Genomic DNA, 8565 nt, shown 5'->3' with positions numbered 1-8565 from the left:
ATCCACCTCTTTTCTAAATTACCTGCTCTCAGGCGCTTTGATCCAGCAGCAGAAAACCAGAGAAGTTGGAGCTGAAAGCGGAGTGATGGACTGGGTGATGCGGAGGTCACTGATGACCCAGACAAAGCAGTGAGAGGGAAGTCGAAGGCAGCAGTACAGACAACTGTTCCAAAGATCTTTGTTGTAAAGGGGAAATGAAGAATGCAGTGACACCCAATGGAGGGTGTGAAGTCAAAGGAGGCCTTTTATTCACATTTTTGATAAGAGATCTCATATGCGGGGATACAGGTTTAAGGAGAAAGAACAGGGTGTGAAACAGGGCCTTGGGGCAGGGACAGTAAATTGGCTAGAGGACCACTGATCAGTTAGTTGGGCTGAGTTGACCCTGGGTAATTCATGTCATCTCCACAGTTTGTGTTTGAGCCTTGCTATCTCTCCTCAATTCCAGCTCAGTCTTTTCTTCCTCCACTATTTCAGAGAATGTTATTTTCATGCACCTAGTTTCCAAAGCAGATGGTTGGGAGTCATCCATTACTCCTCAGTGGTGGGTGACCATTTGCTATCATTCGACTCCTTCATGTCCTTTGACTTTTTCCTCCTTAGTCCAGAGGCTCACCACTTTTCACCAAATGGGCCAAGTAGGCTACCACATTATTACTCTGTAGGTTATCTCCCTCATGAAGGTGTAAGTTTTCTGACCTCAGCTCAATAAACATTGGTAACATCCAATGAGGGAAAATTAGGTCAATAATAAAGAATTACCTGGTGCCTTCGAAGAGTTCACCAACAAGTATAGGACAGTATTTTCCATTTTCTGAGATTGAAGATCCTAATAAGATTACTGACATTAAGAAATGGGAAGAAAGGAGCTAAAGGTGTAGGGAAGGTGGGATGGGTAGGGGAAGGGTAAAAAGGGAAAAGAAAAAAATGTGAGATAATGAAAAGATGGAAATAAAGTGTTTGTAGATGGGGAGGGGAGGAGGGGGTGAAGGGAGGGCAGAGGTAAGGGGAAAAAATGAGAATCAAGACCTGTCATGTAGAGGTACAAGATCCCAACAATGAATGTAACTGTACTGTATCCTTAAAATGTACCAATAAACTCAGTTAAGGCTGAAAAAAAAAAGAATGAGAAATTAGATTCATTCACAGGAAAATGTATGCATAGGGGAAGTGGGAAGGGTAGGGGAAAGGAAATAAGGGAAAAGAAAAAAAATGAGAAAATGGAAATAAAGTATTTCTAAATAGGGAAGGGAGATGGAGCTGAAAGCGGAGTGATGGACTGGGTGATGCGGAGGTCACTGATGACCCAGACAAAGCAGTGAGAGGGAAGTCGAAGGCAGCAGTACAGACAACTGTTCCAAAGATCTTTGTTGTAAAGGGGAAATGAAGAATGCAGTGACACCCAATGGAGGGTGTGAAGTCAAAGGAGGCCTTTTATTCACATTTTTGATAAGAGATCTCATATGCGGGGATACAGGTTTAAGGAGAAAGAACAGGGTGTGAAACAGGGCCTTGGGGCAGGGACAGTAAATTGGCTAGAGGACCACTGATCAGTTAGTTGGGCTGAGTTGACCCTGGGTAATTCATGTCATCTCCACAGTTTGTGTTTGAGCCTTGCTATCTCTCCTCAATTCCAGCTCAGTCTTTTCTTCCTCCACTATTTCAGAGAATGTTATTTTCATGCACCTAGTTTCCAAAGCAGATGGTTGGGAGTCATCCATTACTCCTCAGTGGTGGGTGACCATTTGCTATCATTCGACTCCTTCATGTCCTTTGACTTTTTCCTCCTTAGTCCAGAGGCTCACCACTTTTCACCAAATGGGCCAAGTAGGCTACCACATTATTACTCTGTAGGTTATCTCCCTCATGAAGGTGTAAGTTTTCTGACCTCAGCTCAATAAACATTGGTAACATCCAATGAGGGAAAATTAGGTCAATAATAAAGAATTACCTGGTGCCTTCGAAGAGTTCACCAACAAGTATAGGACAGTATTTTCCATTTTCTGAGATTGAAGATCCTAATAAGATTACTGACATTAAGAAATGGGAAGAAAGGAGCTAAAGGTGTAGGGAAGGTGGGATGGGTAGGGGAAGGGTAAAAAGGGAAAAGAAAAAAATGTGAGATAATGAAAAGATGGAAATAAAGTGTTTGTAGATGGGGAGGGGAGGAGGGGGTGAAGGGAGGGCAGAGGTAAGGGGAAAAAATGAGAATCAAGACCTGTCATGTAGAGGTACAAGATCCCAACAATGAATGTAACTGTACTGTATCCTTAAAATGTACCAATAAACTCAGTTAAGGCTGAAAAAAAAAAGAATGAGAAATTAGATTCATTCACAGGAAAATGTATGCATAGGGGAAGTGGGAAGGGTAGGGGAAAGGAAATAAGGGAAAAGAAAAAAAATGAGAAAATGGAAATAAAGTATTTCTAAATAGGGAAGGGAGGAGGGGGTGAAGGGAGGGCAGGAACAAGGGGAAAAAATGAGATCCAAGACCTGTCATGTAAAGGTACAAGATTCCAATAGTGAATGTAACTGTACTGTATACCTAGATTGTACCAATAAACTCAATGAGAAAAAAAAAATCCTGGGCCAGGGATTTAATTCAGGGGTTCTGCTGCCTGCCTGGCAAGAGCAAGGAATCCAATGAAGATCCTGAGGACACTCTGCTGCTCCTTGCTGGACTTGGTTGGAAATGCTGCTGTGAAATGGAAGGTAAAGGCAAACCTTGAGGTAGTACTTTAGCAGCAACCCTCATTTGTATTTTAATGTAAACGAGTTTCAGATCCTTCTTGAGAAAAGTGTGGCTGGGAAATAGTGGTAGTTTTGGGCCCAGCAAGCAGGGCAAAGGGCTTACAGGAGTGGAATGGGGAAGGTGAAAGGGGAAGGAGGTGGCTTAAGGCACTCCACTTGGCTTCCTTCACACATTCATCCTGGGCCAGTCCACAGCTTCACCCCCTTCCTGAGCAGAGGGCTCTAGAAATGCTGAATGAAAAAGGAGAACATCTGGCCTACAACTTAGAATTACCTTTACGGATTGATCAGATTCTAACGTTCACGGGGTGCATCTGGATGGTGGCCTTACAGTCTGTATTTCTTTAAAGAGGAAACTGACCTACATTTTTGACTAATTTCTCTTGGGGTAGCTTCTGGGCAGTGTCCAGCCACCTCTAGACCAGGGCAGCTGTAGGCCCGGCAGGGAGAACGGTGCAATTCAGATCCAATTTCCTAGAAGCAGTGTGTCGACTAAAGTGGAAGGAAGGGAAGCACCCACCTCGGGCCCTTCTCTGCTTAGAAGTCTCCTTGTAGGTGCTCTCAGGGGGCCTTCATTTTTCTCTGGATCTCCTTGCCATCTCCAGAGTGGGAATTGGGCTCATCTGTACTAGCAGCAATATTTAACATGCACCGGCTTAGAACCTGAGCCAGGTGTTTCACAGAGATTCATTTGCTGCTCTCAGGACCTCAAAAGATGCATCCCATTCCTATCTTCATTTTCAGATAAAATAAGTGACGCTTAGAGATGCTAAGTCACTTGTCCAGAAACAGTAGTGCCATGATCAAAATCAGGCTACCAAATATATATAATTTTCTTTATCCATTCCTCTGTTGATGGGCATCCTGGCCTATTCCATATTTTAGTTATGGTGAGTAGTGCTACAAAAAAACATGGGTACAGAGGCTGCTCTTTGATGTGCTGATTTCATTTCCTTTGGATGTGTACCCAAAAGTTGGACTGCTGCATCACATGGTAAATCTATTTTTAGTTTTTTGAGGAACCACATTACTGTTTTTTTGTAATGAGTGTACTAATTTACACCCTCCCCAACAGCATAGATTTTTTTCTGCACCTCTTTGCTTGCATTATTTTTTTAAAAAATAATAGTTATTCTATCTGGGGGGAGATGGTATCTTTGTATGGCTTTGATTTGCATTTCTCTATGGTTAAAAATCATGTTTTTCAGAAGAACACTATTGATTAAATTTTGGATACTCTCCACTGGAGATACCTGTGAGGCGCGTAACTGATGTCCATTAGGTCACTGCCGGGTCCAACACTATTCCTCTAGTAATTATGATGGAGGTATGTGGTCCAGACTAAATCATGCATAGTATCTTGACTCCCAAACTGCAATGACTGATTCATAGAAAAGCCACGTGAGCCTCCCTTGGCCAAATTCCTCCTCTTAATGTGAGCAGGGAGAAGAAAGACTTTTATATCTTGGCTAAAGAACTGTGAACATATAAATGTAGAGTTGTTGATAAGTATGTTCCTCTTTTGGGATTATATTGGCTTGAAAAAATGAAGATGATATACAAAGACAGAAGAGACGGGAAGATCGAGAACACAAGAACATCCTTTCTTCTTTAGTGATATGACCTAAATGTCACAATCTATTTCTCTGTCTTTTGTCTCTTTCTTTTCTGTCTTACTTTGATTTAGCTAGTTTTTAATGAGACTTTATCATATATAATAATGACAGCACTAATAATCTACTGAAGCAGTAAGATTTATAATAGAGAACTCAGACAGAAACAGAAACAGACAGAAAAAGGGAGGGGAGAGAAGGAAGAAGAAGAAGAGGAAGAGGAAGAGAAGAGAGGAGATCTTTCCTGGAGACATATTTTTGAGAGTTGCTGAAACAGAATTTGAAGCCAGGGAGTGGACAAGATCACTGAAAAAGAGAAGACTATTGTGGTCGAGACTCAAAGGACCTCTAACACTAAGGATCCAGGAGAGGAGGATGAACAGCTCCCAAAGAGGTGGAGAAAAGTGACTAAGTCATCAAAGGAAAAGCAGGACAGCGTAGAGGTCCAGATGCCAGAGTCTTAATGAGGTGGTGGTTGTAGAATGTTTGGGAATGTATAGAATATTTGGGAGAGGAGAAGTACAATAAGAACCGAAAACCAGCCAGGAGAATGGGCAGTGTAGACATTATCGCTGCCTTTACCACAAGCAATTTCAGTGAAGTGGAAAGGTCCGAAGTCAGCTGCAGTGAACTGAAGACTAAATGGAGGTGAGCAAGTAAAACAGTACTTCTGAGACTCTTCACTATAAAAAGGAGAAAATGGAAAGGATGGTGACTGGAGAAGGATCTCAAGAATGGATACTGAAGTTTGGATTTTGTTTTTGTGTTTTAGGATGAAAGAGACTAAAATAAAATTATATTTAAAGATGTACTACAGCACATAGGAAGAAGCAGATAACTCTGCCTGCTTGACTAGAGAAAAGTTTCTCCACAAAGATGATTTTGAGCTGAGTCTTGAATAGAAAGTAAAACTTTTCCAACAGAAGAAGGCATTACATGCAAGAGGAGATTGTAAGCAAATACACAGTGGTGTGTTTGGAGGATAATTAACAGGTTGGTGCGTAGAAAACTTTAGTTTTGGAGACCCTGTTACAAAGAAAGGAAAATCCACACAAGGCCTTTGGGGCCCTTTGTCTTTCTTCTCAAGTCCATCTTGAAATGAATTAGGTTCAGCTGGATTATCTTTAAGGCCTTCTAAAATACTAAAATCCATAGCTAATGGCGATCTGTCTCAAAGGTTATGTTATATTAATAATAACATTCTCCAAAATGAATAATCCAACATAGATGTTTCCTGAAATTTTGCTTGAATATTGTATGGAGAGAAGTTTCTAGGGAGGTTAGGGGCTCAGCCCAAAGTGGCCCACTGAGAAAAAAAGATAATACTGAAGTATCTTTGAAATCTACTAAGTTTGACCTTAGAAGTTCATGTGCATTATATTCTTTAAAACATTCGACGTTAGTTAGTATTCCTTGGTGCCTCAGGAAGGAAAGGCAGCTTTACCTTTTAGCCTTAAATATTTTCTATTATCTACTTACAGAAACTGAGGTGGTCCCTGAAAGTGCATGCCCAGTACCTACCTCCTGGTCTCTGGGTCTCTTTATTTGCTCCTTCACAGCCAGTTTTTCAGAGGCAGGGGCTGAACACCAGCTCTCTGCAGAGAAAATATGGTAGAACTTAAGATGAAAAGAGGAGAACTTTAAGATTAGCTTCACTGGGTTAGCTGATCTTTTTAAATGTCTCAAGCCCAAGGGTATTAAGTAATTGTATTACAAGCCCTAGCATTTAGCTTCTTTTTTTTTTTTTTTCAGTTGTACCTTATTTTCTTTTTTTTTTTCTTTTTTTTTTTATTGAGTTTATTGGTACATTTAGGGATACAGTACAGTTACATTCATTGTTGGGATCATGTACCTTTACATGGCAAGTCTTGATTCTCATTTTTTTCCCCTTACCTCTGCCCTCCCTTCACCCCCTCCTCCCCTCCCCATCTATAAACACTTTATTTTCATCTTTTCATTCTCTCACATTTTTTTCTTTTCCCTTTTTGTTCTTCCCCTACGTATAGCTTCTTATGTATCATATTATTTACATCCACAAGGCTGTATGAACCATCTTTATACAGAGAGAGAGAGAGAGAGAGAGAGAGAGAGAGAGAGAGAAAGGGAGAGAGAGAGAGAAACCATGTAAATGTTTCTGTAAGAAAAAAGAACAAGCAACACACATTAATTGGATTCTTGGCAAAAGACTGAGAAAATGTCCCAGAACTGATGAAACAAGTTATTTTTAGACAACTTTGCTCTAAAATATGTTGGTTCCTCTGTGAATGAGTTCATAGCACATACCGCAAACTACTTTGGCTTGGTTCTTTGGAAAAAAAATCTCCATATTTCCTTTTTATTATGTAATAAAATAAAATGAACAGTCTCCCAATGCTGTCTTGGAAACATTCCTCAGTTGAAAGGTATTTTTTTTTGTCAGCTTATCTACATGTTTGCCTTCATACGAGCCCTTTGCTCTACTTTTGTAAAGACATTAATAGAAGTTCTTTCTACTATTCATTAAGTATTTTAGTTGTTCCCACTTTTAACGCACGAGCTCACCCTTATGATTCATCAGACTTCCTACACTACAGTCCTCTGTGATTTTTTTAATGAAAAAGATGAGGAATAACACTTTATATGGCATTGAAAAGTAAGAGGGATTATACCACTGGTAGTTACATAGATCTGTCTTTGTGATAAGAGATGTCTCGGTGATTAGAAGACCTCACCTAGTTAGTCTTAAAACAGAATTAGTCCAGATGGTGCCAGTGGGAATTAAGGGACTGCATGGTCCCAGAGCAAACACAATACCTGTCTTTTGGATGTTCTTAATCTCAGGGGCAAATGAGGGAAATAGGGCTTTTGGAGGGCCAGTGACACATTCCCCAGTGATTACAGTTCCAAATACTGGTGGCTTACAATGGCTCTTTATCAGATACTAGAAATGTGGTCTAAATCACTGAAGGATTACAAAGGGGAAAGGTCTGCTTAAGAATCCCTTGTCATTGAAATTCAGAGGAGTTTTAAAGTCATTTATATATATCTACTGTGGTTTTCAATACTTTTATCACACACACACACACACACACACACACAACTTTCCCCCCTTCTATCTGTTTTACTTATAAAACCTCTTGTTTATGCATATTGCACAAACTTCATAAACTATATGCAACTTGGCAAAATTGTAATGCTTACTTCTTTCCAGTCATCTAGATTTGGTATCAAACTTAAAAGTTAATTCTTGATAAATGTACTGCTTTTAGGGGCTAGAAAATTCAGAGGCCCTGTGTGCTCATAAGATCTTTCTTCCTAAATTATTTTCTATAAAACTAGTAATTTTTTTAAAAACGTTTAGGAAGGGTAAGTTTCCTGCTCTGCCTCCTCCTCAGTCCTCATCCTCTATCTCAATTAATAGTCTTTTTTATATTTTTGGTAGAATTCACCAGTGAAGCCACTTGGATCTGAACTGTTCATTGTGGAAAGCTTTTTTTAAAATTACTACATGTGTAGAGAAAAATAAAGATCAGTGGTTGTCTAATAACATCTAGGTAGTGACTGTTTTCCTTGTGATTGCTACGGATCACAGGGTTTCTTTTTAGAGTAATGAAAATGTTCTATAACTAGATTATGGTGAATGCTTGCACAACTATGTGAAAATATTAAAAACTACTGAATTTTTCCTTGCTTTTCTGGTGCGTGAACCTGATCCATGTAAATGCTCATCCTGTTTTGAACCAGCTAATATCATTTTACTTTTAATTCATATTTTATTTGTCTTTGTTCTTGTTTGAAGCAGAGAACAATACACAAATAATGTACTTACTAATTTAATCTTGATGCTTACTTACAATGAGTCTTACTGAAATATACTTCCAAATTACCTTAAAAATCCTTTGAGGCCAAGTGAATTAAATATTCTCTTTACTGGGGTGTCAGCAAGATGTCAGTATTCCAGTGCTTCTTCCATGGAATATTAACTTGAACAACTATCCATGCATGAAAATACCTTCTCAGGAGCTAAGGATGCCAGGAGAGAGACTGCACACCTGTGTATAACACAGAAACGGGAGAAGACATGCTGAAAGGGGCAGGGGCAGAGAGGACAGTTTCACACCACCTGGTTCACCTTTTCCTAAACCTCAGATAGCACAGAGGGAAGGAGACAAAGGTGAGCACATGACTTTGCTTCAAATCCTAACACTGGGCTCAGTACATT

General features: G+C 39.8%; 1 long non-coding RNA gene across 1 annotated transcript; it reads right to left on the bottom strand.

The window, feature by feature from the left end:
- Window positions 1-2657: 2657 nt before the first annotated feature.
- Window positions 2658-8389, bottom strand: LOC104861427. Its single transcript, XR_780030.1, has 3 exons — window positions 8231-8389; window positions 5886-5959; window positions 2658-2698 (listed from the first exon to the last, which is right to left on the bottom strand). It is a non-coding gene; the product is annotated as an uncharacterized LOC104861427 (long non-coding RNA).
- Between the last annotated feature and the right edge of the window lie 176 nt (window positions 8390-8565).

This window comes from Fukomys damarensis, unplaced genomic scaffold, assembly GCF_012274545.1.
Source record: "Fukomys damarensis isolate Sample0158 unplaced genomic scaffold, DMR_v1.0_HiC HiC_scaffold_10, whole genome shotgun sequence".
NCBI lineage: Eukaryota > Metazoa > Chordata > Mammalia > Rodentia > Bathyergidae > Fukomys > Fukomys damarensis.
This window is presented reverse-complemented; position numbering and strand designations above follow the sequence as displayed.